Source organism: Homalodisca vitripennis, chromosome X (genome assembly GCF_021130785.1).
Source record: "Homalodisca vitripennis isolate AUS2020 chromosome X, UT_GWSS_2.1, whole genome shotgun sequence".
Lineage (NCBI taxonomy): Eukaryota > Metazoa > Arthropoda > Insecta > Hemiptera > Cicadellidae > Homalodisca > Homalodisca vitripennis.
Genome location: NC_060215.1, coordinates 105,876,664 through 105,882,663, shown reverse-complemented (window position 1 = coordinate 105,882,663; position 6,000 = coordinate 105,876,664). Strand labels below are relative to the sequence as shown.

At 32.4% G+C, this 6,000-nt stretch overlaps 1 protein-coding gene across 1 annotated transcript in view; it reads left to right on the top strand.

The window, feature by feature from the left end:
- The first annotated feature begins 200 nt into the window (after positions 1 to 200).
- Positions 201 to 6,000, top strand: part of LOC124369777 (fatty acyl-CoA reductase wat-like) — a 76,870-nt gene continuing 71,070 nt past the window's right edge. The window contains exon 1 of the mRNA XM_046827865.1: positions 201 to 331. The gene's annotated coding sequence lies outside the window, so the exon portion shown is untranslated. The remainder of the gene's footprint in view (positions 332 to 6,000) is intronic.

The window sequence follows — 6,000 nt, the reverse complement described above, 5'->3', positions numbered from 1 at the left end:
ATGCCTATTGTATAAAAACCTATACAAATAGTGTGTCGTGTTTACTCAGTTTATTATGCCTAATTTACTTAGTTATTATTTTATAGGTTATAAAAATACCTAGTGCAGTGCGAGTGTAGAGGCTGGGAAAATAAATACAGTTAAAAGCATTGTAAATACTAGATAACAGATATTTCTGATAAAGTTGAAGTAGAGTAGTTCTGTTTCGAGAAGTAGTGTCGGAAGTCTGTCGTTTGGCTATTTCCAGTGCAATTTTCATTATAGTTTTTTTATAACGAATAACGGTTCTATAATAGTTTATCAACACCAATCTAGACAATGTCTCCAAAAGGTAGGATTGACATGTCAGACCCATCTCATTTTTGAAACCTTCCTCAAAGGTTGTAGGCAATACATATTTTCTTAATTTATTTTTATAAGATATTATAATATGGCTAGTTTATTTGATCACAACCATTACACCCAAGTGTTTAAATAGAATAATTGACTTTTTCAAGTCTTTTGAGGTCAGTCTTATGATTCTCCTGAGGTAAATCGTAGCATCTATGTATTCATTATACAATCTTAAAAATAATCATTATTGTTCCTCATATATATGAGCTTAAATTTAGTATTTTGTGCGTTAGAGGAAAGAAAGAATAATTTGATTAAGTAATTTGTTTATTGCCAAAATACCACTTTTGATTACCTTTATAAAAACTTTTTACCGTATCTTTACCTTTAAATAGTCATTTGAAACGTAACTATTTTTTATTAGTACCGAATTTGGACACGATATTTGTTTAAAACAAACAGAATTGGGTTCAGGATGCTGCCTTGAAGTATACCAGAATCACTGTTTAACCCTGAATAAAGAAATTTTAGTCACTATTCTATATAGCTTCGAATCCGGGACAATAATACGTTTTCTCCTTTTCCAATTGTAACAAACTGACTAAAGATCTGGTTTCTGACAGTGAAATAAATTTAAAATTATACATAAAAAGATATTTATTATAACGATTCCTATTTAAGTTCTGATTTATGTCTCTTGTGTTAGTTAACAATTATCCAATATATATTGTCTTACTTGACCCGTAGGTGTTATTCGACAAAAGTGGGATTTATTAAAATAATAAAAAAGTAATTAATTTTAAATATGCGCTTTAGGTCTTACTAACTTATAAATTAGTAGGTTGAGATACAAATTACTGCATGCTACCCTATTACTGCAAAGAATGTATGTGAATGAATGAATTTGCAAGCTCGAAACTATAAGTGAACAAAATATCCCCCTTGGTGAATTGCTAGACTAAGTAATGTTCTTAGATCGGATGACCGCGGCTGACGAACCTGATGGCGTGGACGTCAGTGTAAGCGGGCGAATGAATGGGTTAAAACAATTCTTGTTTGCTATATAACATATGTTGCTATGCAAAGTAATATTAGTAATATTAGTAGCCAGATTTAAGTTGACTATTTTACTAGAGTTGTACTCATCTACAAATAAAAAAATTATTCATTCATTCATTCAAAGTGTTTTTTTAAGTATTTCGTCAAATATAACATCATCGCCAAAAGCTAATCCTCCCAAAAGTGTAGTAAAATGTCTTGTAATTTCGTTTAGTATGGAGTAAAAAGCCAATAGGAAGAGTGATTGAAGCCAGATATCTTCAGCAATTTTCTTGCTTTTGTTGCTAGCATTAGCACCCTTAGACATTGACACCTGCTAAAAATATGATAACATTATTGTGTGACAGATAAAACTTCACTACGGACATTAAATAGGAAATTCTGATAAACCTTTTTCAATCGCAAACTACTCTTTCTGTATTACTTTACCGGAAAATGTATTTGCTAAGTCCTAAAAGGCTTTAGATGTATTGACATACTTCTCAAATTTCTCTCGTCATTTATGATCTTTTCAAGGATCTTATTTCTCAAGTTCACATTGATTGGTTGCCTACTTAAAGTTGTGCTAAGTCTTTCGAACAATTCGTATTATTCCAAAATTTTCCTGTGTTTCAAATTTTGCTGTTTCAATTAATTGGGATATTGAATATTTGTATTATTGAACTAAATATGTGTGAACAAACTTAAAACTTAATATTTTGACAGTCCCATTGGGTTAAGTAATCGAATTAGTGCTCGTGCAGGTCAACGGTGGCTGAAAGAGCTAAGGTCTTTATGCCAAGCCCAGCATTAATTATTATTATGGGGCCCAAACAGCGTAGTTCTATGACTTTTGTCTACAACACAGCTCATCATCAACTCATATCATTAAATCTTACGAAAAGACTCTACAACGTGTTAAATCTAACAGATGTAACGACCAGTTACTCACACCGGTAGAATTGTCTTCACCGCATTAGTTAAACACCCAGTTGACTAAACAATTATAAATTATAAAATACGTATTCTATTTTATAAGTCATACAATCACCAAAATTTAAGTTAGCTGAACTGATATCCAGGTTATCTATAGCTATTTACTGTAAATGTAATGTCAATACATCATAGTATAATGTCATACTTAAATACTAGTACTTAAGAATTTTAACACTTGAATCAGTAAATTTGCATCTTTAATTGCTGACTTGTAATAGGCAGGATTAATTACGTTTTCTTCTATTAACATCTTCCGTCCGTTTGTATTGTACAAGTACATGTTTAAAATTGTCCAAATATCTTAGGTAATAAAGCTTTACACATATAAATGAGGATTTGTTAAAATGCAGATACAATCAGATGATTTATTTTGGTCAGAATTTGGTGCAGAGGAAAAATGGATCTTGGACAAAAGCATTTACCATGGGTTATATTGGATAATCACATGGCTCACTTTTATTTTTGGTGCTGTAGAATGCTCTCAAGAGTTGTCTCAGAGAAAGATTTGGAGTAAATTTACACCACCGTCCAGGTCCGGAGCCTTGCAAATATAGAACGCGTAATTAATAACCTTCTTATACACATATTGTCTCAAAAATTCACAAACAATAAGGTCTTAAGACTCATATTATGTTTTAGTACGAATAATGTTGCTTATCAGGAGTATCGTTTTTAATCTGCTCATCCCACTAATAGTAATTGATAAACATTATGGAGAATTTTCAGTCTTAAGCTCTGGCAATACTTCGATTCTCTTCAATCTTCGTTTCACATGACATCTGCTCTTGAATATCCCACCGGGAGTCTAGGCGATATGTTCATGATATCCTTTTATCTGCCGTGGCTGAAGTTGGAGTGAGGACCGTTCAGCACTTTTTCAGAGGATAGAGTTCCTAGTGTCTAAATACATTAAGTCGAGCTCTCTTATCGCCAAGTAGTCTGCTCCACATTTTACTTGCCCAACCATGCACATGCATCATAATATGCAAAGGGACTAAGTACACATAAATACTCCTTGAGCAACTCGGCTTCTTCGCCTCCCCTTCCCCGTTCTTCTGGAGAATGCTCATCCTCAAACTGCAAGATGAACCACTATACAAATCAATCTGCCACACAACACGCGCCACACATGTAACATCCACAAACGCACTTGTATCATACAAACTGCTTTGAGCTTTGTTCAATATAAATTATATGATAATACCTCTAATCTTATTTTACTCCAGTTTTAGCATTATTAGCTGTTCAGTATATTCAGAATAACATTCGGTTTTTATGTATTTAATATTTCCTATATATTTTAGATCTGATAGGTAATGGTTACTGTTACATGTATAACAAGTATACATTTAAAATTACGTTTGTTTAGTATCTTAAATTTTGCTATGCCGTTGAAAATAAATGACACAAATACTACGATCAAAACTAGCCTCAAATAATCTATTGCAAGACAGCTAAGCGCAAGTTAAAATATTTCTTCTGGTGCTTTTTAGCCGTTTTTCTATTTATGTATTTTTCTAGTTAGCTTTGTTGCTTGTTTACTGAATAGTCTGTCTGAATGTTGACTCAGTTGGTTTCAAATAAATACTTATACTATTACATTTAATGTTCAAAGACACTTGTACATTATACAACGTAATAATTAATATTCATCTTATTAAGATGAAGATACGACCAAATGCCACATAGCAGAGCATTAGGGGATGTTTTATACAAGGAAATAATATAGAGGTGTCTGAACCATAGATGAAGTGCTTACGCAAGTCATTTGGTTCCGTCATGAGGAATTCCAGCGGTGACTCGTAATTAAGTAAGCTTGGCAAGTACACTAAGTAGGTCATGTTTCACAGATACTGTAATAAATTGTTACATTATCTAAAGAGTTTGTAGTTTAGAGAGATCTGAAGTCATAAGATCATTATATCCTCCTTTTGACAAAATAGTGGTATACTTTTTAAGAAATATTTCATTTGTCAATATGTTTAATATTTGATATTTATGCAAAATAAACATTTTAAATGAGTTACTTATTCACGATTTAATAATAAATGGACTTAGATTTCTGCAAACAACACTGAAAAATGCAACATTAAATACTATTGGTAAATAGCTGCCATTTTTAAGTAGTATTTCATAACTCGGCCTTACACAAAAAATGGGTATACAAAAATATAACTGATATATTATTTGTGGATTCTCTTTCTGTTTATAACAAAATACAACAGTATTGATGGGTCATAAACTACTGCATCAAAGCGTTTTGGATCAAACGTCATTGACTGATATACGACTCTGTGGTGTGTGTAAATCAATACATTCATAACTGATTTACACTAACAGATTTAGAGTTTTTGGTCTTTCACACGGATCACGAAAAGAATATTTGTGTTACAACAAAATTTAAAGAAGTTTGACAATTACAATGTCTGAAAACAATGAACTCAGCAAATATTGAGAAAATACAGAATGGGATTGATATGGAGTACGAACCATGGGGTTTTTAGTTTTGGCCGTATTAGTAGGCTGATAAAATCGAAGTTGAATATAAAGTTTCTTCTTTCACGCCACACGATGACTTGGCTCAACGTGGAACCTTGCGGTATCAAGACTATCAAAATTTTAGTGCAGAAGTGATATAGAAAGAACGATTTGTATACATCCTAACCTCAAACTATCCACACCTGATCTCCAAGTAACTAACTCCACGACCACTTTACCGATCTATATAATAAATTACACACGCGGTTAGCAACATTATTTAGTATAAAACGAAAGATGCCATGCAAACTAATAGACCAAGAATTATGCTCTTCCTTCTAGAACCAAATCCTTCCTGAAAGTTTAGATTTTTTTCTTGAAACACATAAAATCCCAAATGAGTCTCGAGGTCAAAATGAGTAATGAATGTCGCAGAGAAGGCCGCCATACACGTCATCACGCGGGACGGGAGTGTGGCGACCCTCAAACCCGGACTATCCGAGAAGTTATAATCGATACCGGAGTATTCCAAAAGTGGTCACAGAGTTTGCCTTATCGATTTTCTCGCGAAAAAGACGTGGACAGCTGAATGTACAGTAACAAATCTCCATTTAATTCCCTGACTACAAATTAATATGGGTTTTTCAGTGTTATATCAGATTTTAAATCATAACATTCTTACATAAAGATTTGGCCTTCCCAATCACAGTAACTCTGCATAATTTAGTCAAAAATATTTCAATAGCTTGCTTTCATTAAGGTGATACATTAGGTAGTGACAGGGTTACGATTTTAAAGTTTGAAAGTCATATTTGTATACTGTATATACTGTATATTCTCTGAAGACAGCATAAACTGAAAGCATTGATCACTTCACGAGGATTTATAAGCATTTTGAGCAACAATTTTGCAATCGTGGCAAAGAAAAAACAGATAAGGTTACATTGTAGTTTTAAAAATGTATATGTACATACAAATAAAAACTTATTTTAGGGAATTATGTTTTCTAAATTATTTATGAGTTAAAGAAATTTAAATTTAAAACTAAATCGAAATTAGATTAAATTACAAACAGTGGAGTGCATGTGGATTTTGACCTCACGAACAATTAAAAGTGGATTACAAATTACAGTGAATGAATATGGCCGATATGGG